At 29.8% G+C, this 27,047-nt stretch overlaps 1 pseudogene; it reads right to left on the bottom strand.

Annotated features, from left to right (window-relative positions):
• Positions 1 to 1,240: 1,240 nt before the first annotated feature.
• LOC119603784 overlaps positions 1,241 to 27,047 on the bottom strand; it is a 34,444-nt pseudogene continuing 8,637 nt past the window's right edge.

Below are 27,047 nucleotides of genomic sequence, written 5' to 3'. Positions count from 1 at the left end.
ATTTTAATTTTTTTGTTAACTTGTATAACAAAGAGTACTACAATTAGATTGATTTACCTATTGGCAAAAAATACCAAATGGCGAAAGCAGTAATTGTACTTCACAACGTATACTTGATAAATAATATATTTTAGAAATGAATAACTCATACGACATGTAGTGCTAGAGACAAATTAACAATATTATTCATGCCGACCATAAGCATGTATGAAATGTATGTATGTATGTATGTGTTTCATGCAATTTAGAATGAAAAAACATAAAAACAATAAATCTTGATTTTTTAATGCAAGTTGTATGCTGCTGCAACCAGTGTTGCAACCGAACAGAACCATTTTTAATGTTGACAAATTAAAAGCAATAACCATTATTTGTTGCTTTTTACTCACAGCAAGTACTGTTAGTGATTAATAGATTTAAAACTGATACAAAATTAAGATAAAAACATATATTTAAATGCAAAGTTGTTTTAAATTGTTTCCTAAACTTCTATTTAAAAATAAGTTCCTTTAAAATTAAAATTCTAAAAATTTTGCTCACACACACATAAACATTCCCCCGCACGTATTTTCCATCAAAACTCTATTTGCCACAGCCATTTAAATAATCACTAGTTGCAGTTTTATATTTTGTCTACTTTACAAAAATAATATCGAAATTAAAGTAATGGCCAAATGGCTGCATAAACATGACCACCATATTTGTAAATGGCTAATGGTGAAAGCTAATGGAAAAAATGTAAACATGCGGTGACAAACAAATGTTTAAAACAGAAATTTTCAGTTTTAGATTTCAAAATATTATTGTGAAAAAATCTTAATTATTAAAGGAAGCAATTTCTATCATTATATACAACTAGATTTTTGTATCCAACGATGCCATTATGAAAATAAAAAGTTTTTAAAGAAACTATATAATTGGTTCATAATTGGGTCTACTCCTCATATAAAGTCCTTTTCATAAAATAACTTCAAAACTCCTAACTTGCTTCAAAATGCCAGTAAAGCAATGCAATTCGTCATAAATAAGTTTCATTGAAACTAAACACCCATACTCTAACGCCCATAATTGTCTTAGAAATACCAGTTGTTGTTCAGATCTTAACTCACCTTGGGACATTTTTTCATAATTTTTGAGAAAAAGTTTTTATTTAGAAAAATATCTTGCTTTTTATTTCTTTACATAGATAACAAATAACACTTGATTAAAGATCAACATGGTGTTCTTTGGAATGATAAAATTAAGTTTCTAAAATAACAGAAATCTCATTTAAATTCAATAGTTCCGTTTTGGCTAACAGTTTACGATTTTTGGAACTGTAATCCAAATCAATGAGATTTTCATGTACATATTTTTCCTTAGCTAACAGCTGATGGTCCTCAGCGGCAAGCCATTGATTATAGACTTCAATTGAATCAAGTTGCCAAAATTTGTGAAACAAAACTGGCGGCTCTTGCTGCAGTAACTCCAAGGGATAGTCATTAGGTCGAGCCTAAAATGAAAAGGAAATTTAAAGTTTAATAAAATATTAATGAACGAATGCAAATTTAAACTTACCTGATGAAACTGTGACGAGTGCAAAGCTTTCAATTGAAGTGAATGCAAACAAGAGCCCAAAATCATATCATCAGGCGCCGTAGCTGAAGGACACGAATAATGTTGCAAAATAAGTTTAACCACTGGCAATGAGAATGCAATGCCACCACCACCTGTAATATAATTAAAAACATCTTCAGCATATAAACGATAGCCGTAGCGTTCACCTAAATAAATGTCTTCCATTGAATTGTAACACCGAAGTACTTGGCAAACACCTGAAACGCTAACGAAAACCACAAAAGAGAAGAAAATTCATTATGATAGCGAAACATTTTTAAAGTTTAATGATGTTCGTATATGATAATTGTATATGATTGAGAGAAGTGATAAAGAAATAAGACTGACAATCGCTGAAATATTGATGTTAGTTGAAGAAAATTTGTCTTACCTAACCGCAGATATTGGTTCTTTTGAAAACTGTGTATAGAATGGAAATCATAAAATATTTATACAAGATCCTCTAACCAATGAAGATTAAAATGCAATCAAGATATTTTTATCACAATTTGATTTAATATTGAAATCAATGAGGCAAATACGTATAAAATCAAGTTAAAAATTTAAATTTAATTTATTTAACACTCAACATACATTTTCTTAAATAGTATAGTCTCTTTTGATTTCATTGCCATATACACTTTACAATCAACTGACTATCACTTAAATACCTTAATTAAGTATCATCTTAATCAATAAGGAATAACCACTGTATTTGATGATTCTCATGTTTTGCTTGATTAACTTAATGCAGTTTGAGTTGTTTGTTATTGTAGTTTTCAATTTTCCTCAGAGCTAATTTTAGAATTGGTATTGTATTAGCACAATGTTCCTCAACATTTGGTATGTTAGTTTTAATTGTTGGTATTGTGTTAACATAAAAATATACAAAAATTAATTTAAAGGGAGCTTTCAATAACATTGCGATTGAAGTGATAGAGCTTGGAATCCAAGACTTACTGGTGAATTAGATAGTCTACATGCTTAGAATTATCAATTGAATCCTAAGGGATTACTATGTTAGGAGAAATGTTATCAGAGGGACAGCAAAGGCAGGAGTACTATCTCCCATCCTATGGTTATTAGCGATTAACGCTATTTTAAGGCAGTTTGAATCCAAATGTAGAAATATTGTCGTTTATGCGGATGATGTAGTATTACTGGTTAACGAAAAATGTTTATCAGTAATCAGTGTTATCATGCAGATAGCATTGGATGAACTGTAATGGTGGGTGTAGGTAAAAGGATTTTCTGTAAACTGAACTAGCATGCCTTACCAGATGGAACAATATAGATGACTTTAGGCTTCCTACGTTAGATGGTGTCGAGTGAAGTTTGCCTAGGTGAGCTAAGTATTTAGCGACCATCCTAAATAATAAATTATCATGGAAGAAAAATACTCAGGAAAGATTTAAGAAGGAGACTCAACGCCTACTACACTTGCAAGAATTACATTGGCGTGAAATTGCGGTCTGCGGCCTGATATGATAAACTGGATTTAGAAGTACTTATCTAGGCATCACAAAGGTGTGCATCACAGGCATAAAGTAAGACATCACAGGCACCGTAAAATGTACACCACAGGATGCTTTGAATATCTTGCAATATCTGATCCCTATAGAATATTATGTAGTGTGTATAGCTGTCAGGATTGTGCTTAAGCGCTATGAGTTACATTGGTAAAACCTTCGCATGTTAAGCACACAAAAATCTTATATGAAATGGATCTATAAGATCAGGATAACATTTCTAGTAGAATTTCAAAACATAGGATAATGATATTACGGAAGAATGGAGCCTTCAACTGTTTAAAGGGTATGCAGTATTTAGCGACGTATCCAAGATGGTGCCGGTGTCTACATTGCTGGCTGACTGGGACATAAAGAGAACTTAGAGACTCCCTAATACACATATGTTATACGGTGCACCTGTGCCTAATCGTTGAATGTAGATGTGTTCTAAGTGATATTGTGAGGCTGTTTAATATAAGTCTGTGTTGGGTGCCAGAACACAGCAATGTACAGGGTAATGATGTAGCGGACGAACATGCAACGCAAGGTTCGAACCTTGAGCTAAATGGAAGTGACAGAAGGGTTTAGTTACCCATTTGTCACTATTAGCGGGTTATTGGTTTGTGTGGCCAAAGGATGATGTAAAGGCTTTGAACTGGTATCATCTTTTATCTTATAAAGCACTAAAATATTTGACATTTTTGGCGTATTGTGCTCGGGAGTTGTGTATTATTGGCAAACTTTCTTGGTGATACTTTAAACATGTTGTAACAGCGATATAAATTTCTTCACTGTTAATTTAAAAGTTCTAAAAGAAGAATGTTTAACTTTGTTATTGTGTCTTCACATTGTATCAGGTCATAGAAGCGATTTAGTAAAGGTGTGAAGATAATGTATTTATATCAAAACTTTAGTTTTTAATTATCTATCACATTTTGTAAAGGTAATTTTTGTAAGGTCAACTTGACATTCATATATTGAAGTCTTAAAGGATAATTTATTTAATTGAATATTTATTATATGTTCTCAATTACTGAAGAAAAATGCAAGCAACGCTTTTGCTATATCTAAATCAAATTTTTAGGGTTAAACGAAGAAGTTTATATGTATTTTATACGTTTTTGCAATTCTTCTCACGGCTACTTACTAGGGTGATCGATTATTCGACATTTTCCAAAAACCGGTTTTCGAATAGTTCGAATAGTTGACATTTAAAAAAAACCGGTTGATATTTTTCAAATTCAGAAAAAACCGGTTAACCGGTTTTTCATTATAAATAAAAAAATATATTTTAATTTGAAAAACTTAATGTTTATGTTTAAATTTGATTAATAAAACATGGCCCGAAATGATTTTTAACAGTTTAAAAGATTATAACTATAGATCTAGTCGTCTGATTTACATTATTTCATTAATATAAAAAAATTAGGAAAACAGTGGGACACTTCTGTTAAACATAAGGTACTATGTAATCCTAGCTTATTTTAAAAGCCCTGTTTATGAAATTTGCATAGGCATTCCAACACTTCCATAAAATTTCAGCCGTAAATTAATTATTGTAATTGGAATATAATCTTAAGATTGATAAAATTTTATCAAACAGTTATCAAATAAATTTTTTTAATTCATTAGGAAAATCAAAAAAGGAGCTTTAGAAAAATATACACTAGTTCCTCGATTCAAATATTTTTAAAATTTAGCTGTATTATTATTTACTTAAAAATTTCATTTAAATAATCTTTGAATACAAAGCAAATAAAAGTATTCAAACCCGGTTTTTAAAAAGTGAAAAAACCGGGTTATTCGATATTTGAAAAATCAACGTTAAGAAAAAACCGACACTGGTAAAGCAGAAAAAACCGGTTGAAAAATCGAGTCGATCACCCTACTACTTACACATGTCATTGATAATGCTGCATTTGTTATTTGTTCACCATACATGACACATGTTTCATTATCATTATAGTCCTTGTTTTTGTTGTTCTTCATGCTTCCGGTCTCCCATGTGTCCGTAGGGCAAATGTATAAAGCTTTCTTTAAAATTATTTTCTGTTTATTCATACGAGGATTATAGTTGTCTAGGTTCGCTTTAATAGTTGTCGTATGAAAGTCAGTATGCGGCAGGTCGGAATCATTAGATGAAGTAATGGTACGTGATTTATTCGTTGTCGTTGAAATTCGTAAATTATCATAAACGAAACGAAACAACTCATGGGCGGCATCAATACTAAATTCCGAGATTTGTAATTGTTTTTTGTTATTATGATTTTCGTAGATATTGGCAATACTGTTTTAATTTGTTTAAAAAGAATTAGTAAAGTATTTTAAACAATATGGATACTCAGAAAACCCGGTAAGTTCATATTTTTGATCCGATTGTATAAACTTACCTTTTGAATAGTGACATACTAGAAATGATCTATCTTCGTAGATCTCTTTTCCATGATCTGGACTGTCTCAGAGATACGTCAGTAGTAAACATGATTGGTTTTATTAGAAGAACCGGCTGGTTTTCACGGAGGCCAAACGAACCAAGTAGTCAACGAAAGAAGGGAGGGAAATCATTCTCTCAATATTAGGGAATAGCAATTCTAAGGGCATAAGGCCACAAGGCCTCCGAGTAAACAAGCTTACTAGCGACCAACCCACGTAACCTAACCTAAAAACTACTCCAGCCCGCAGCAGCGGGTACTTAAACCATTTAGAATTTTCAAGAAATGCAAAATGATGTATGATTGTAGTCTCACTATCATATAATGCATGTCCCAAATATAAAAGCTGGTAGAAGAAATAAAAGTAAAATTTAAGAATTTAAAATATATCTTTGCCTATAACCCAGGCAAACAAATGTTTAACCAAGACACCAAAGCTTTGCAAAGTATACTTCTCTAAATGATTGAGAAAAGCATTCAAATCTGGCCTCAGAATTTCTCCTTCATAACAGGTTTTTGAAATATCGTATCCTAAAAACAAAAATGTATTCATACTTTGCTATCTGGGTTTCGAAATTTTTTAAATTTTTTTGTTCTGTGTAGTTATTGGCAAATCAATATAAATAAAGCATCTGCGATTTTTGTGATTTTCATCATTTAGTTTTTCCATAATTAACCTTAATAAACATTTGTCCTTTCTTCACAAAATACCACCCATCTTGTGTTGTCACTGATTATTTCCATTTGTTAATTAGTATTCGCAGTTGTACTCGTTTTCATGTTCTTTTGAAGTTACAATAGTTTTGGTATTAAAATATGTATTGTCCAGTCTCCTGGGTAATTGAATAGTTCATCCAGTACATGTGCTTTAATTCTATATTTTGGTTGTAATTCCTTTGATTGTTTGTTTATAATCTTCTTTAGATTTTTACTTAATTCATTATTATGTTTTGTGTCTTGGCTTTGTATAAAGAAGACAACATCGATAGGTGATGCTGCAAAAGTATAGAAAATTGTTAAGATCCTTGCTCGGTTGTCGTTTACTACAAAACTTATGGAAAGGATAGATCAATAGAGAACTCATTCAATTAGGTTGTAGAAATATGGACACTCAATTTGTTTGGAATATATAAATATGAATTCAGTTCTCCTTACCGATCACATAAGACATGTGTATATATAGTCCTGATGGAATTTTTTCGATCCTCCTTTGGTACATCTTCTAAAGATCTTCATATTTATATTTTAAATTTCATCAGATTCTTAACCACTGTGTGTTATATGATAGTCTGATATTTTAATTAACACAGGCCAACAAAATTTTAAAACCCAGTGATACATTTCTACAGGATTAAGCTGCGCTAAATTTCTACTAACTACAAAATTTGCTATTAGTCCCGATTTTTCAGATATCTCAGCAAACTATACTCTGATCACAGCGTTAAAAATGTGCTGATCTGTGTAATTTAAAACAAACTTGTACAAGAATGCAAATCATTTAACTAAATGTAAGATGAGTGTGTGTGAATAGAACAATAAAGTTAATCAAGAATAAATAAACAATTACAATTGATGTTTGACAATTGTATGTTTTCAATATGAATAAATATCATTTAGAAATTATAAACAAATATTTAAATTAAGGTGGGTCAATTGACAATTACACAGTTATTTCTGTTAGTTTTTGCAATTTACTTTTCATGTAGGCTCTAAAAGAGGCTATAAATGTGGTTAATAAAATCATCACATTATATGATCGATCTACCATGTCCGACTATATTGACTTATTTGTTTTGTCTAGTATTTGTCTTGTAAATTGTCACTGCGCCAATAACTAGACGGAATCAGTTGAAATTTATAAATTTATCATATTATTTATTACTTTGATATGCAAGTTGACATTGAAATTTTGCATCCTTTGTCATTGTAAAAATATATTGTTATATTTTATGTTCGAATTTTTTTATTATTCAACACGTGTTTCTCTCTAATTATTTCGTTTGGTGCACAGGTTTATGATCCGTTGCTATTGATGCTCCTACATCAACTGTTTCTTAATATTTTATTTGAAGACACTATTTACATGAATTCAATTTCACTCATTGTAGTTGGAGTTTTTCGTTTATTGCGCATAATCAAATATTTTGTGATTTTATGAATGAAAATATATACATGCACATGTAAGTATAACTTTGACTTGTTCACAAGAAAGTTATGTGACTAAAGTCATATTGCCAATATTCAGTTTTATCATATTCATTGTATGAGTATCATCAACAAATGTTACAAAAGGTTGTAATTTTGTAGTTTTTGAAGATTTTTATAAATTTGTCTTAATTGTGTGATTTTGTTTTCTTTTTAACTTTCAACGGAGCGTATGCTCATTGAAATTGTGTGTGTAAATTACTCATACGACCCGTGGACTGCAAACCATTTGCATACTTGGTATATAAATAACCTTTTTTTGTATAAATTCAAAATGAATCACGATGGAAAATTGAATATTCGGTTTTAGTTTTTAATAGACAAAATAGATGCCAAATACAAAACCATAAAACTGAAGAAATAATACTTATTATTTATTTGAATTATTAAATAAAATTTATTTATTTCCTGCATCTATAGAAGATTCTTACAGAATACTTAATTTAATCAATTAATTATACAATACAAATAAGTTTAATTTATATAAATTAAAACTGACATTAAAATTTATTATAGGACAACTTCTATTATATAATTTTAGGTATCTTTTAAAATATTAAGGTAAAAATAAATTTAAAGATGAACTTAGTTACCAAATAGAAGAGTAATTAGTATGTTAGATAAGAAAAAAGATACACATATATGTAAATCCAAAGTGATAAAAAACCAGATAAAATATAAAAGTGAATGATGTGATGTACTTTGCAAATTAAAGACTTATTTTTAAGCAAAAACAAAATCTTTTCTAATTGCAGGCAGCACATACTATACACAACATTTTGTATCTAAATAAACAAGACCTGTATATTTGTCTTCTGATGGGGAATATTTTAATTAATATGAGAAAGAAGTAAACTACTATAAAATGATATAAATACATATATAGAAGTATACATATACACATGTATGCAAATCTATATAATTAATAGGCAAGACGATTTTTGTGACCCCTTTTACTCTTACAGTATACATCTGATCTTGGCAAAAAATATATCATTTTAAAGGTATTTGTTCACAGATGTGCACAATATATATATTAATGAGATCGGTTCAGAATTTTAGGAGCTATAAACGTTTAAAGTTGTTACTAATACATAAAAACAATAGTCACACGTACGTATTCTTGAAATTAAAAACAAACAAACAAAGCAAGAAACAAAACAAAAAAAGTAAACAACACGGCTTTTTGAAAAAAGAGAGGAGAGTGCAGAAACGTTTAATTTCTCTGTTTTCTTTTTGTATTTTGCATGATATTTGTTTTTGTTGTTTGTTTTAATAAGATTTTTGTAAACAAATAAGTATGTAAACAGGCTTAGACAATGCGAAAATAGGATTTTATCTATATATATAAAATTCTAACGTTACTGACTGACTGACTGACTGACTGACTGATTGACTGATTCATCATCGCACAGCCTAAACGGTTAAAGCTAAAGAGCTGAAATTTGGACAGGGGGTTGGTCTCCCACCAAATAGATCCACTAAGACGGGATTTTTGGAAATTCGAATGTTTAGGGGGTAAAAAAGGGTAAAAATGGGTAAAATCGGTAACCTCATATCTCCTAAACTAGAAAAGATACAAAAATAGTTTAAAGCTTATCGTCGTTCATTTAAAAAATAAGCAGACAGGTGTCTGGTACTTTTTTCAATTTCGGCCCCTTTAGGAAATAAACGGGTAAAAACTGCATTTTGGTACTTTTTTTGCACCCCATGTATCTTTTAAACCAGTGAACATTCAAACAATATTTTTGACTCCTTCATAACTTGACGAAAAAATAAAAATATAAATTTAGTACTTTTTTGTTATTCGGATGTTTAAGGGGTGAAAATTGTACCTATTTTTGGTACTTTTTTCATAAAACATTGATTTTGGTTTATTAACTTATAACTTATAAATACATAATAACGGGCTCCCACTACGATGTTGCAACATTTTGGAATATAATTTTTATTTCGTTATTGGGTAGAAAAAAAGTACCAAAAGGGGTAAAAACGGGAAATTTGATTTTATTCAAACACAATGATCCAATTTAGATAAAATTTTTAGATTTAGAAACACTAAATATGGAACCCCGGTACCAAGTGATATTTTTTGGTACTTTTTCATTCTCCATCTGGTACTTTTTGAGTTTTCTTTGATATTGAAATCGAAACATGAAATTAATAATAAAGAGACTTTTTGGTACTTTTTCGATCTACACAGGTATTTTGTTGAGTTTTCTTTAAAATTAAACCTAGAAGCATGAAATTAAGCATGTAGAGCCCGGAGTAAGTGAGAATCTATAAAAGGGGACTTTTTGGTACTTTTTCGTACTTCGACTGGTACTTTTTGAATTTTCTATAATATTGAACCTAGAAACATGAAATTAAGCATGTAGAGCACGTAGTAAATGAGAATCTATAAAAGCTGACTTTTTGGTACTTTTTCGTTCTACAAAAGGTACTTTTTGAGTTTTCTATAGAATTTAAACTAGAAAAATGAAATTAAGCATGTAGAGCTCGGAGTAAATGAGAATCTATAAAAGGGGACTTTTTGGTACTTTTTCGTTCTTCAAAAGGTACTTTTTGAGTTTTCTATAAAATTTAACCTAGAAACATGAAATTAAGCATGTAGAGCCCGGAGTAAATGAGAATCTATAAAAGCGGACTTTTTAGTACTTTTTCGTTCTGCAAAAGGTATTTTTTGAGTTTTCTATAAAATTTAACCTAGAAAAATGAAATTAAGCATGTAGAGCCCGTAGTAAAGGAGAATCTATAAAAGCGGACTTTTTGGTACTTTTTCGTTCTACAAAAGGTACTTTTTGAGTTTTCTATAAAATTTAACCTGGAAAAATGAAATTAAGCATGTAGAGCCCGGAGTAAATGAGAATCTATAAAAGGGAACTTTTTGGTACTTTTTCGTTCTTCAAAAGTTACTTTTTGAATTTCCTATAATATTGAACCTAGAAACATGAAATTAATTATGTAGAGGATGGATTAAGTGAGAACCTATAAAAGGGGACTTTTGGTACTTTTTCGTTCTTCAAAAGGTACTTTTTGGATTTTTGTATAATATTGAACCTAGAAACATGAAATTAAGCATGTAGAGCCCGGATTAAATGAGAATCTATAAAAGGAGACTTTTTGGTACTGTTTCGTTCTACAAAAGGTACTTTTTGAGTTTTCTATAAAATTTAACCTAGAAACATGAAATTAGAATGTAGAGCCCGGAGTAAATGAGAATCTATAAAAGAGGACTTTTCGTTCATCAAAAGGTACTTTTTGAATTTTTGTATTATATTGAACCTAGAAACATGAAATTAAGCGTTTAGAGCCTGGATTAAGTGAGAACCTATAAATGGGCACTTTTTCGTTCTTCAAAAGGTACTTTTTGTGTTTTTAATAATATTCATCCTAGAAACATGAAATTAAGCATGTGGAGCCCGGTGTTAATTAGAATCTATAAAAGCAATCAGGGACTTGAGTGAATGAAAATTTAAACTGGAATATTTTCTGGTACTTTTTGAATTTTCTATAATATTGAACTTAGGAACATGAAATTAAATAAAATAGGTCTTTTGGTACTTTTTCGTACTTCACTGGTACTGGTACTTTTAGAGTTTTCTAAAATATAGAATATATAAACATAAAATTAAACACGCAGTATCCCAATTGAACGAAAATTGAAAAAGGATACTCTGGTACTTTTTTGTTCTTTTACTAATACTTTTCGAATTTTCTATAATATTGAACCTAAAAACATAAAATTGGACATGTAGCTTCCTGATCGTATAAAAATCTTTATGCGATTTTTTTGGTTTCTGGTTGAAAATTAAACATGCGTCATCCTGATTTAATGAAAATATATAAAAGGAACTGTCTGGTACTTTTCGTTCTTCAACTGTTTTTTTTAATTTTCTGTAATATTGAGACTAGAATCATAAAATCAAACTTAAAGAGTTCTCTAAAAGGGGAATTTTTGATATTGCAGATATATATACATTTACAATAATGATATTTATTTTATTCCATTACGATGAGGGTAGCGAAGCACACTGGGTATAGCTAGTTGTTTTATATTTTTGTGTAAAGTGCTAAATTATGAATGAGATAATGATCTATTTTGTTATAATATCGTTACGATTGTTACCAAATCGAAAGAAATATGTTTATAAGACTTCAGTTTTATTTTTCGATTGGAAGTTTTTCGTTAATTAAACTTTTCAAAATAGTTAAATTGAAGGACATTCCCGAGGAAACAACGAACTGGGAATATAAAAACATGTGTAAATAATGCTTGGGGACACCTAAAGATATGCCAAACAATGTACTGATATTGGTGTTTGACCTGGAAAATTATTGGTAGGACATCAGTACCGGAATTCAGTAATTTTTTTTGGAATTTTAAGTATTGATATCGTATAGTAATGACAAATATCAGTTACATTAACGAATTTTCAATTCCCTAACTTTTTAACGACCGTAGAATATTTTAAAGGCAAATATCGGAAAAATACAAGAATGTCAAAAGTTATGTATTGAAATATTTTTAAAATATAAAATTATTAACGTGAACTTTTTATTAATTTTTTATTTTTTCGATTATGTTTAACGAAGAAAAATCGGTGAAATGAAATTCAGAATACATACCACACAACGACAATTATTGTTAACTTAAGAATTTTTACTATTTAATGACAAAATGTTGTAGTTAAAAAAATAGTGTTATAAGGGGGAATTTATACAGCATATACCTGATGGATGGACTACTAATGACATCCAAATAAAATTTATTTATAATTAGATTAGACATTATTTATTTTAAATATTTTTATTGTTTTGACAAATTCTTTAGAACATTTCAAATCTGTATTTTGAACAGCTAACATTTCTTTACTGGTGTGTACACTGTACAGTAGAGTACTCCAGCATTGTGAACGATGCGTAAATATGTAGGGGATAATAATTCGATAGAAGAAATGTTCGTTATTTTTTATTTTTAAAATAGTTGAAATACTTTTGTAAAATAAGTTGTATAACTAATTTTGACAATTGAGTTTTTAAACTTCTGATGGGACTTTTACTAAAACCCATCACATTTTCTAAAAGAAAACATTATTCAAAGCAAATTATACACTTTGATAATATCAATAAAGTTAATTTTTTACCACAGATTTGAACTACAAAAATAGGGTTTTATTTTAGCTTATTTATGCAATTTTTCCAGCATTGGTTCTGGTCGAATTTCGACCGCTGGGCGAACTCTAGTTAATATAGATATGCCAAATTAACGTTTCCCTAGCACAATTTTGTTTTACCCACAGGAAGATTCTTTTAATATTGATTTCTTTTAAGTACTCTGAAAACCAAAACATCATGACTATCCATTTTTTATGTGAAAATAAAGAGAAACTTACATTTTTCCAAGCATTAATTACCATTGTAATGATGTCGTCTTGATTTATCGCGTATTAACTTATTGTAGTAAGATTTATTTAAAAAAATTTGTTTTTTTCTTATTTTGAAAATATTTTGAAGTTTAAAAAAAATATTTTTATTGCTATAATATCATCTATGCGATAACATAACGATATCCTAAACGTATTGCGTAGGATGAAAATCCTCTTACAGAAATAAATACAACAATTTGGCAACAAAAAATACTTTACAAAATCAAAAAAATATCAATTTAAATATTTGTATTGTTTATTGCCGATTTTACTTTTAAATATTAACATTGCGATATCAAAAAAATATTGCTTCCAAATGTTTGTAGGGATGTTGCTGCCATTAATTTTACACAAAAACGAGTTGCCGAACTTAGGAAAATGTTTAAGAATTGGAGTGTAGATATAAAAACATATGTAAGTATGGAATAGAAAGGCATATGACTCTCACCTACACCACTATAATTTTAAGGGTATTATGGATTCTATTATTTCACCTCGTCCTTATAAAAGCAAACCCACTATATAGGGCACACATTATAAGTTGATTAATATACCAAAAAGTGGTAGGTAGTAGATGCTTTCTTTGTGACGTTAGACTTATGATTTACACTGATATCAGGTCTTTCTCTTTTATACACAGCCCAAAACTGTAGATAAAATTAATATTATTTTATTTTCTCTAAGATTCAAGTATTCTTCATATTTTCTTATGATATTGCAAATCTTGCAATTTTCGAATATATCAAAGACGGATTTTTTATTAAATTTATTTAGAATTTTTTCCTTTACATGTAAAACAAAATAAAGTAAAAAATATTTTAACAACAGTCATGAAATGACGCAATGATTTCCTGAAACCTTTAAAACATACATTTCATTTATATTCATTATCTTATGATGAAAAACATCAAAAGGAATTGTTGAAAAGTTTTTCAAGTATGTTATGGAATCTTATGCCTCTTACATTTTTACTTATGTATATCAGGAATTCATAGGATAATTTTTTGTGTTTCACACGTGAAGAAATTTATTTCTCTGTCCTTCAAATTAATTTATTTTCAATTATCAAGAAGTACATATGGCATTTTACTTTTTTTTAGCGAATAACAAAAAATTTTGATAATTTTTTTTAGCTTCAGAAAATCTTATTGCAGATTGTATTGAATCGAACAATTTGTAAAAACAATTAGTTGAAAATAGCTATTTTTTTGTAGTGTCACTTAAAACAAATCAAATTTATGAAAATTATTATCAAAATTGTTTAAAGGTCCATCATTTAACCACCATTTTCAATTTCAAGGCTCAAACATTAATACTTAAAAGAAAATTTTGAAATAGAATAAAATTGCTGCTTTTCTTTTCGTAGACGACTTGATGAAAAAGTTTGCAAATTGCACTTTATTAACAGAAACAAAAAAGAAAAAAAGTTTTATGTTTAATTTTCTTGCTGGCATAACTCTGTTAATTTTCTAGAAAGCTTCAGGCCATTTGAAATAAAAACAGACAAAGGTCAAAACATGCCAACACTTACGAGTCAATCTTCCTTAAATTATGGATGAATATTTCTTAGTGTTACAAACTCTATCACCAACAATGCTGGTGGATAGTATACAGAATGAACATGTTTAGAACCTCTGTTATATTTGTTTCAAGTAAATAAAAATGTTTTATGTCTGCTATTGAAGTTATATAGAGGTGGTTATTTACTAGCTTGTCTATTTAATCACGAGTTTTACTTATTATATGATTAAATTTTCAAGATTGGAAGGATTTACATTTATAAAAGACACAATCATTAAACACAACATGAAACAGAAAAGCAGAGAAAATAAAACCAAAGAAAACTTTAGTGGTTTAATAATTTCTTCCAAATGTTGTGTATTTTATAAAAAAGCCATGTTTACCCTCTAGCACCTTCAATCATTATCCAGGAGAGAAACGTAAGTAAATAGAACAATTCAAATGTCTTGAAAAGTTATAATATTTTCATTCCTAGAATCCGCTAGACAAATATTCAAGAAGAGCAGTTCGTTTCCTTGCGTTTTTTTTCCAAAATTCTATATTATTTAAATCTTACACTTTGCACATTTCCTATTTCTTACACTTTAATCATCTCTGTATTTCTCTTCAAAGAGATGACGAATTCTAAAATGAAAACACATATACCCCAAAGATATATTTCGTGTTTTTCAGCAATGAATCCCAAGTGTTATGTGCTATTTTTTAAACTTTATGTACAAAAAATAGAAATATATAAAAATGGTTTGAAAAAGAAAGCAGGTATCGAAAGGAGGAAATACTAGTCGGAAAAAAATTTCTAAGAATAACTATTTTTATTATAATTTTAAATCTTTATTTAAATAATTTAAATGAACGGAAAATGAACTTAAATTTGAATATGTTGAATGTGGGTAGACAAATTCTGTGTTCATTAACACAAGTTTTTTTGTGAAATTTCTATAAATTACATTCGGCACAAGATGCACGTGTACAACTCATTTGTCATAACTTATAGTTTTACTTATAGTTTAGCCTGCGAACTTTAAATTGCCATTTTATTTTACTTTTATACAACCACAATAATACATCTTTTTATTACACCACACTATAGAGAAGACAGTATTATGAATTTGTGATGATGTTTGTAACGCTCAAAACAATTATCGCTATATGCACACTAAAATGCCCAAATATGATTAGAATCTGCCTCAATTTTACGCTAAATTCATCAATAGAAGTCACCGAAATCAAAATTCTCCTAGATCAGTTCTGTGTAGTTAGGAGATTTATTCAAGATAGTAGACCAAATAATCACTTCTTAGGGCAAAATTAAAAAGTACTCTTCATGAGGTCAAGAGGTTGTATAAGCTTTTTCTAGAATTTATATTTCAGTCTTCTCACATTTTACTCATCCTGCAAAAAACTTTTATTGTAAGAACAGAAGCTGAAATTAAAAAATTGCTTTCTCGTTTGTATTTTTAGTCATTATCTCTGTTTTCCTCTTCAAAATGAAAACTCATATTCCTCAAGAATTTGTTTATGGTTCATGTGCAATGAATCCCAAGTGTGGTGTGGAAAGTTTTAAGCAATGATATCGTTGGAGGTTATTATTTACCATTAACGCTTAATAGTTATCTATAAATTGTCGATGTATATAGGGTGAAAAAATGTATACCGTTTTCTAAGATTCTCGATAAAGAAGACATATATAGTTTTGTTCACAGTTTAAACATATTCATATTTCAGAAATTCTACTCAGTTTTTGGTTTCATAAGGGTATCTTGTCTGATACCTATAGGGTAAAAATAAAATATAAAACCTCCAAATAATATTCGTACCTACATAACACAAGAAATGTACATTATTTGGTCAATATGTGAAAAATCATCTTTATTACATGTTACAGCACATACAGCAATATACTGATTCTAAGTCTGTGCCCGTTGTTATTGTTTTTGTCACTTGTTGGCAAAATACAAACAACATTTGCAGCAATTGGTGAAACGTTTAGAATTTATTATAAACTTTGGGAATAAAGTTTAAATGTTTCTCATTTTTATTTTTGGCAGATTTCTTTTTCGATGGAAGTTTTTTGTGTATTTTAAATGGAAACAAATAGAAGGAGAGTTAAAAGTTTTTTTGTGTTTTAAACTACGTGATCTGTGTACAAATTAATAAATGTTGTCATTTTCTGGAGGTATAATACAGTTATATAAGTAGGTGATTCCATTAAAAAAAACATTTAATCCTTTTATTTTAATGTCCCCTTTTTATAATGAACTTGTAAATATATTGTTTATTTCAAGGTACTTTTTGATATACACATCATTAAAAATGTTTTAAATTATAAATGCTCAAACGTGATTTTTGCTTAAAATGTGTAACAGTTGTATCCCGAATGGCTTCAGAAAATAAGAATTTACATTAATCAAAGTTAAAGTCTTGATATACCATGTACGTATGTACATACGTACTATGGTTTACAACGAATACTAAATAAATTTCGTTTAAATAACTCATACGCCGTGTTGACATACAAATTTACAAACGATTAATATAAATATTAATAGTTTATTAGAGTCATTAAGAACTTTGTGAATATGTATATTCTCTGTACTCAGAGTGTTGACGAATGAATGGTTGGAAGGATATACACATTAAAATTTAAAACTTTTTTAAGAAATACGTGTTGGCTCTTACCTTTATTCTAGTATAAATACATGTAATTTTTAACTTCTATTATTAACGGTGATTAATGATTGTGGTAGGCGAAGAATAAGTACATATTAAAGTGTTCAATAACATAAGCAAAAGTTTTGTCGTTCAAAAAGGAAATATTTTCTTTATTTTGTTATTGTTAAAGAAAAAACACCTACCTTTTAATAACAGTCTACTAGTTCAAAAAGTATTTAATCTTTACAGAGTGTATTATTTGTTCTAAATACGATAAAATCTGATAAGAAGTGTTAATGCGATTTTTCGATTTATTTTTCTTTTACTATTTTTTGTTTTGACCAAATAACCATGAACCATGAAAAATATACAGCAAAATATAAATATTTTAGTTAATGCTTAAATTTTAAGAAGCATTTAACAAAGCAAAAGAGATTGCAATCGTTTAGGTCACTAGAGAGTCAATAAGAACATAACTTCAAATTGCGATAGAGAGAGGCTTATTGCAATAATTGATACCTTGTAAAACTCTTAACATTTCTAATTTAATACTTTAACTAAGGATTGCATCCACGAATATAAAAGTTCGCAATCATTAGATTGCTGCTGAAGACTGCCAGTTTACATGAAAATCTAAAAATTTCCGTATGGGACAATGAGGGGTTCTCAAGTTTAACTTTTAGTAAAACTTTTAACTTTTAGTAAAATAATCCACAGTTCGCAATCATTAGATTGCTGCTAAAGACTCCCAGTGTACATGAAATTATTCCTCTAAGATTAACATATATTTAGCCAAATTAACATAAAGAATATCCATATCTCTGGTGTACTTCAAGTGACATTGTTATTTGTATAAGTACAATTTAAAATATGTTAGTTTTTTTTTGAAGATTATCTACTTCTCCTAAATGACTTGACGAAAATATTTGCTAATTTCACTTTCCCAACCAATAGTAAAAAAGGAAGAAAGTATCAAACTTTCTTTGCTTTTATGTATTTTCTCGCCATATTTTAAAAAACCTCCAGGACTTTTAAAATTAAAACAAACTAACATTTAAGATCCATTCAGTCTTACTTTAGATGGAACTGTTATATAATTTACTAACTAATTAGAAGACTTAAAACATAATATTAAAACAACATGCATAAGCATTTCTACACCTTCTTCAACCTTGTATATTTAATGTGTAATCTTTTAATTACTCAAAATAAATAGACCTTTATATTTATCTTTTAGTGTGTAATATTTTAATGAAAATGAAGAAGAATTGAAAAAATTCTTAAAATGTTTTACTATTTCTTTTGAAAAAACATATACAGGTGTTTTCTACAAATTGTACAATTGTAATTTTTTGCTCATTATATGATTAGATTTTCATCTTTTAAAGGAAACGCAGTAATAAAACATTCATGTAAAACACTCAGTTAATAGTAAAAAATATAAAAAATATATTAACAATACGTGTTGTTTTAAATGACAAACTTTTTTTAAGTAACTAATACCATATACAGACCTACAAAAAATATAAGTTATTTTGTATTGTGGTTACTGCTGCAGCATTGTGCAAACCTTAATATATAACACAAAACAACAAAACCTATTTTTATTGTGATTCTGGTCCGTAATGCCGCAAATGTTTGTATTAACAACAACATTAACAGCTGTAATATGAATATTTGTGTTGACAAGAGAAAGAGGAAATATATATTTTTTAATCTAAATGGTAAAATTAAAATAAGAAATTCATGTTTATTTATGTATTAAATATTTAACTTCTAACTTCTTATAAAACAAACCATCTTCAGTATTAAAGTATTATCGCAGCATTAAAAAAGTAAGTATATTTATCCAACATTTTCTGGGCAAACTTCTACCTATACAAACAAAAGAATATTTTACAAAGAAATTTAGGGGAAATGTGATGTTTGTATATGCAAATTTTACGCCATTGAAAATAGTGATACAAATAAGGCTGACAATCAGTGCCCGTAGAAATATTGACGAGTGGTTAACCAACAAATTTGTTACCACAGGACCATCAAAAATTGGAACCCTTCAATAATGAGATGGGAATGGAAAATTGAAAATATATAAAACGAATGAACTGTATGACATATGTATACAAATACAACTATACGAAAATATTCTATATTGCAATTTAATTGAATATTGAAATCGATGAGGTGAATACACTCAATCCCGTTAAAAAAAAGAAATTAAAATTGTAATTGAAATAAAAGGTAAAATTTAAATACAATTAAAGTCTAAACACTGAATGCAAGAAATGTGAATTTAAAACAAGTTAGAGTGCTATATTCGGCTATGCCGAATCTTAAATACCCTCCACCAGCAAACTACTTTTTATTGAAACCCATCTAACTAATTTTTAGATAACTTGCCAAAATTTTTGTCGAACTAATTTTGATTAGGTCCAGAAAAATGTATATTAATACGCCAGTTCGAAAACATTTTAATAGAGTGATATATCTATACACAGAATATGGGAGTTGTGACCAATTATGGACTGATCAGGAAACAATTTCGTATAATGATTTATATGCAGAAAAAGATCAGGTCTGATTTTACTCCAATAGCTTTATTAATCAATGAAATATGTGCGTTTAGGTGACTTTAGGAAGTGGACTTTATATGCAATTAAGGGCCTATCCGGAAAAATTTCGCAGAGTGATTCATATGTGCACAAATCATATTTTATCAAGATATCTTTATTTGATAATTAAATATGTGCGTTTAAGGGATTTTTTTCAGTGGACCTATTACCAAATATGGACCGATCCAGAAAAAAGTTGGTACAATGTTTTATATGCCTATCCGCAAAAAATTTCGTAGAGTGATTTATGTTAAGACAAAACATATTTGTGTCGAATTTTATCAAGATAACTTTATTTGACAATGAAATATTTGCGTATAAGTAATTTTCTGAAGTGGGACTTATATGGGAGCTATGACCAATAATGAACCGATCCGGGTAAAAAGTGGTAGAATGATTTATATAAAACATGTTTTTGTCGAATTTTATCAAGATAGCTTTATTTGATAATGAAATATGTGCTTTTAAGTGATTTTCGTAAGTGGACCTTATATGGGAGTTATGACCAATAATGGACCGACAGGTAAAAAATTTATAAAATGATTTGTACGTACTCAAAACATATTCAAGTCGAATATTATCCCAATAGCTTTAGATTCAATGAAATATATGCGTTTAAGTGATTTTCACAAGTGGACCTTATATGGGAGTTATGACCAATTATAGGCCTATCCGGAAAAAATTTCGTAGAGTTATTCATGTTTAGGCAAAACATATTTGTGTCGAATTTTGTCAAGATAGCTTTACTTGACATTGAAATATGTGCTTTTAAGTTATTTTCGGAAGAGGGCCTTATATGGGAGCTATGACCAATAAGGGACCGATCCGTAAAAAATTTGGTAGAATGATTTGCATGTACACAAAACATATTCAACTCGAATTTTATCACAATAGCTTTATTCATCAATGAAATATGTGCGTTTAGGTGATTTTCGGAATAGGACCTTATATGGGAGCTATGAGCAATTGTGGACCGACTAAGATCTACGTTCACAGTATGATTTCTGTTCATATTATGTTTACATGTACAAAATTTCGTGTTAATACCGATACATTTGTGGGAGTTATTAACGATAAACTAATTTCCGGGAATATATACCTTTGTATGGGGGCTATGGGAAATATTGGATCGATTGTAAAGATTTTGAATATAATTAATCACTACTCTGAAAAAATAATGTATGACAAAATTCATCGAAATATCTTTGGTAGTTTCTGAGAAAACTTCAAAAGAATTATGAAAAAACGTAATTTTTTTCGAGGTAGTCTGAAATTTTTACTCATAACTTTTTACGTTGTGAACCGATTTCGCTGATTTTCAATACCAAACTGCTTAGGATAATAATAAATATTGTGGATGAATTTGGTTTATTTCCTTTGCTTAGTTTTAACGTGAGCGTGTTTTACACAGACAGAAAGACAGACAGACGGACAGACGGACATAGTTAAATCGACTCAGAATTTGATAAGGACCCAGAATATATATACTTTGTTGGGTCTTAGATGAATATTTCTTGGTGTTACACACGGAACGACAAACTTATATATACCCTCTATCACCACTGATGGTGGTGGAGGGTATAAAAATTATTTAGTTATTCTAAAAACATATTGGAAACAATCGGCTTAAAAATTTATATATTTGAGTAATAAGCATTACCATATATACATACATTATCATCAATTGACTTACATGTACCATCATCTGTAAGAAATAATCATTGTCTGGTATTGTTATACCCTACACCACTTAATGGGGAGGGTATATTGGGTTTGTGCTGATGTTTGTAAAGCACAATAATATTGATCCTATACCCACCTTAAAGTATACCAATCGGCTTAAAATCATTTTCTGAGTCGATTTAGCTATGTCCGTCCGTCCATGTAAACCTTGTATTCAAACTACAGGTCGCAATATTGAAGATAATTCAATGAAATTTGGCACATGGTCTTCTATTGTCCCAGGGACGAAGCTTAGTGAAAATGGTTAAGATCGGTCCATTATTTTACCTAGCCCCCATACAACTGAACCCCGAAATAGGGTTTATAAACCTTGTAATCAAACTACAGGTCGCAATTTTGATGATAATTCAATGAAATTTGACACATGATCTTCTATGGTACTGGAGACAAAGCCTATTGAAAATGGTTAACATCGGTCCATTATTTCACCTAGCCCCCATACAACTGAACCCCGCAATAGGGCTTGTAAACCTTGTAATCAAACTACAGGTCGCAATTTTGATGATAATTGGTTAAGATCGAAAATGAAATTGAAAATGGTTAAGATCGGTCCATTATTTCACCTAACCCCCATACAACTGAACCCCGGAATAGGGCTTATAAACCTTGTAATCAAACTACAGGTCGCAATTTTGATGATAATTCAATGAAATTTGGCACATGATCTTCTATAGTACCGGAGATAAAGCCTATTGAAAATGGTTAACATCGGTCCATTATTTCACCTAGCCCCCAACCCGACGAATAGGGCTTTTAAATTCATAATTATGTTTAATATACTCGTATCTTAACAAAAAGCTGCAAAACCAAGTGCTATACTAGCCTTGATGACTCTCATGAATTTTATAATTATAGGGTCTCATTTGACCATAGCACCTATACATAGTCCCCTTCAAAATTTGACTTAAATGTCCACAATTTTATTCAACAATAAATGGCTTAATTATCTGAGGCAAGGTACAATTATAAATTTAGTTTATTATGAAAAGTAAATCACATTTTATTTTTGTAACAGGTGTAGGGTATCATATGGTCGGCTCGCCCGACTATAGTTTCTTACTTGTTTTAGTTTGCGTTGTTTGTTGAAGTTTTAAATGTTGCTCAGAGCTAATTAATGGTCCTATACCCTCCTTGAAGTATATCAATCGGCTCAGAATCATTTTCTGAGTCGATTAAGCCATGTCCGTCCGTCTCTCTGTCTGTTTGTCCATTTAAACCTTACAATCAAACTACAAGTCGTAATTTTGAAGATAATTGGAGAGAATTTGTTACACACATCACTTTTTACCCAAGGACGAACTCTATTGATTTTGGTTGATATCGGTCGATTATTTCACCTATCCCCCATATAACCGGACCCCCTAAATTGGGATTTGGAGCTCATAATTATGCCAACTATCCTAATATCCTTACAAAAAATACAAGCATATATACAAGCATAAATAATACTGCAAAATTTCGTAATGAGCGGCCCTTATTTAACCCTAGCGCCCTTGCTAGCCCCCTCTGAAAATGCTTGAACGTAATTCCCTTATTTAACTTTAATGTCAACAAAAATTCCTCCACCAAATTTTGTTAGGATCGGTTCATAATTGACCTTATCCCCCGTATATTTCCTACATCAGAAAATCATTTTGTTCATCAAAAATATATCGAAATTAAGAAAAATTCAACATAAATGCTTTATTATTTAAAATAATACACATTTTAGAAACATATACTCATAACTGGTGTAGGGTATCATATGGTCGGGTTTTTACTTGTTTCTGAGTTTTTATACCCTACACCACTTTAGTGGGGAGGGTATATTGGATTTGTGCTGATGTTTGTAAGATACAAAAATATTCGTCCTAGACCCACCTTAAAGTATACCAATCGGCTTAGAATCGTTTTCTGAGTCGATTAAGCTATGTCCGTCCGTCCGTCCGTCTGGCAGGCTGGCTGGCTGGCTGTCCATGTAAACCTTGTGCGCAAGGTACAGGTCGCAATTTTCAAGATAATTGGATGAAATTTGGCACGCACGTTTTATTTGACCCAAGGACGAAGCCTATTGAAAATGGTTGAAATCGGTCCATTATTTCACCTAGCCCCCATAGAACAGAACCCCCCGAAAAGGGCTTTTGAGCTCATAATTTTGTTAAATTTACAGATATATCGATAAAATGCGGCACAACTAAGTTCTATAGAAGTCTGGATGACCCTGCCAAATTTCATAAAGATCGGGCCCCATTTGACCCTAGCTCCCATACAAAGTCCCCTTCAGAAAATTACTTGAATGTCCCAAATTAACTTATAAACACAAATATCGCGATGAAATTTAGCACAATAAAATATTATGTAAATATAAATATATTCACAAAATTTTATCGGGCTTGGTCCATATTTGCCCCTAGCCCCCATATAAAGCCTCTTTCAGAAAATTAGATTTTCATCCATAAATTGCTTAAATGTATCGGAACAAGGGAATATTGAAGATAAATGCTTTATTATGAAAAATAAATCACATTTAATATTCATAACTGGTGTAGGGTATCATATGGTCGGCCACGCCCGACTATACTTTCTTACTTGTTTTTACTTGTTTCTGAGTTTGGTCATTTACTACAAGAAAAAACCTGAATTTTGGCTTATAACAGTCTTGTAGTAAATGAGCGATGTATATGTCATTGATAAAACTGCATTTCTTAGTTGTTCAAAATACATATGTATGTCACATGCATCTCACGTTTTTCTTGTTTTTGTTGTTTGTGCTTACGCACAGTGGGGCAGAATGGAAATTTTTTGGAAATAAATCTGGCATTTCTAAACGGCTGATCCGATCGGGATAAAATTTGGCGTGAGCGTAGCCAAGGAGTATTCGAGTTTAAGTTTTGAAGATGAACCATGCAGATGCCCCAGGGACGGCGCTGTGGCGGCTCAAAGTAGGGTACCTACGACATGTAAAATTTTTAAACTCGTGCCATTTATTTGTTTTTCACCCAAATACAAAGATTTTTATATTTTGTCAAAGCGCTCGACGAGATCTTGAAAAAACATGCTTGGACATACTACTTATCTCTTATAATATCCGAGTTATAGGCATTTAAAAATTTAGTGATACAAAATTTACCATACCTTGGTCCGCCTTTTTTTGAATACCGGGCGTAATTTTGGACCAAATGGACTCAGTTTTTTCTTGTTAGTTAGACAACAAAATTTCCAATAATATACAAAAAATTTCAGATCAATATTGTTTACAGATCCAAAAATATACGTTTTTTAATTTAAAAATTCAAAAAATTTTAGATTTTTGGCGTTTTTTTGCCAAAAATATGTCTTAACTCTTTTATTAATAAAATAAAATTTTTATTAAGAACATATAATAATTTTATAGTTTTCTAAAAGGTATCTTTACGCAGAAGGCTTTGGCGTAAAAAACTTGTCCTATTTTTTGAAAATGTTGCCACTGCGTCCTTCCGAATATGACCTATTTTTTATCAAAACTTCAACTTTGGGCGACATGTTCTAAAATCCCAAAGCTGGGATCAGAAAACTGAAAGCAGTTTTGGAAACCTCAATATGTTTTCTATTTACTCCAAAAGTATTTTCCCAGCCCTGAAAGAAATGTGGATCCTATGGGCAAAAAAGTAAAAAATCCCATTTTTGGGATTTTCATTCCTATTTTTGGGAATTGCGGGATGCCCTTTGACCTTTTCAATTTTTTTTTTGCATATTCTTATTTGAAATGTCAAATTTAACAAGCGTTGAAAATTTCATTGAGTTTTGTTCATAAATAAAGATTTTGTCATATATTACATATTTGTTTAATTTCTAAAACTATGATTTATATCAAAATTTTAATAGGATCGCAGATAGCTACAACAATTTAGTCCATATTTATCCCTTAATATCATTTTTTAGTTAGATATGGAAATTCTCGACCCTTTACAAAAAATTTCAAGCCAATATCTCAATTACATTCAAAAATATGTTCATTTAAACCTGTGTCCTTTAATTTCATCTTTTTCATATTTTAGTATTAAGTATGACAGAACATACATTTGGTGTTGAATAAAATATTTGGACAATTTTTAAAAATTATTTAGTTAATTATTTTATTATAATATTGTATATAAAATAAAAAAAATTATAATTTTATTATGAGCCACGCACAACAACACCTAAATCACCCCACACAAATTACCTTTCCCGCCCACCGAAATATAAAACACAATTTAATACAATATCATCAGTTAGTATAATAGCTTTTTTTATTTGAACTGTTTATCTTAAACATAATACAATTAATTCTTACAACCTACTTATATTGTTAATTCCTAACACTACTTATTTTCTATAAAATAATCTGTCATATCGGTATACATATCCAGAAGGTAATATAAGTCCTTTAAATCTTCCTTGTTTTGAGATGATAGAGTTTCATAACAAATCCATCTTTTTCGCATAGTTGAAAAAACAGGATCAGAAGATAAAAGTAAACTATTAAAAATATCTTCATTCTGTGATTGCCTGGAGCATTTTCTTGAGCTGACTAGTTGAACATGCTTAAAAACTCGATTAGTTAGTTCCCTCCATGGATACAGAGATACAAGTAATTTAGAAATTTCAGATGTATATTCCCCAAATCGATTTCCATTAATTTTATGTTTACTATTCAGTGCCATTAAAATAGTGTTAACTCTTCGAAGCAACTCCTTGTCAGTTATTTTTGAAGTAATTTCAAAATCACGAAAAAACCTTCTCGCCGTATTACCGTCATTTGTACTACCGCAACTTGAAAGTGGTTTGTCGATGTTTAATCCCATCTGAACTTTAAATTCTTCTTGGATTCCGCTTTTTTCCGCAGCTCTCAGTTCTTTCAATTCTTCATTATTTTTTGTTGATTTAGTAGGATAGTTTGTTTTTTTTTTCCTGGATCGCCTTGTATGATGGTAATATATTGTGTCCTTTTTCATGCAGAGCTTTCCTTAATATTTGGTACTTATTTCGACTGAGACCCAGTTCCAACATAAGCGCTATTGCTTCCTCTTCAGTAAAACTTGATTATGATGTTGGAGTTGGTATACTTTCCACAATTCGCTTAAGTCGTCTTGGTGATGCATTAGGAAGATTAGTTGCAATATGTACGACATCCATATGTTGGTTTTCCTTTTTCAGCATTTCGTTAAATGTATCAGCAATTTCCTCATTTGAGATTGAAAAAAGTTTTTGTGTGACCCTCTTTTTTTTACCTTGAACATAAGTCTTCGTATGACTTGCAAGGCGCTCCTATTGATGTGTTGTAAGTTGAGATTTCCGTAGTAGTTTCCATCCAACTACAAAATTTTAATCGAAATTTCTTTTGAT

This window comes from Lucilia sericata, unplaced genomic scaffold (genome assembly GCF_015586225.1).
Source record: "Lucilia sericata isolate MDLA Ls3-8-SP2 unplaced genomic scaffold, ASM1558622v1 Contig000336F_arrow, whole genome shotgun sequence".
Classification (NCBI taxonomy): domain Eukaryota; kingdom Metazoa; phylum Arthropoda; class Insecta; order Diptera; family Calliphoridae; genus Lucilia; species Lucilia sericata.
The sequence above is the reverse complement of the archived record's forward strand: the minus strand, read 5'-3'. Positions and strand labels throughout refer to the sequence as shown.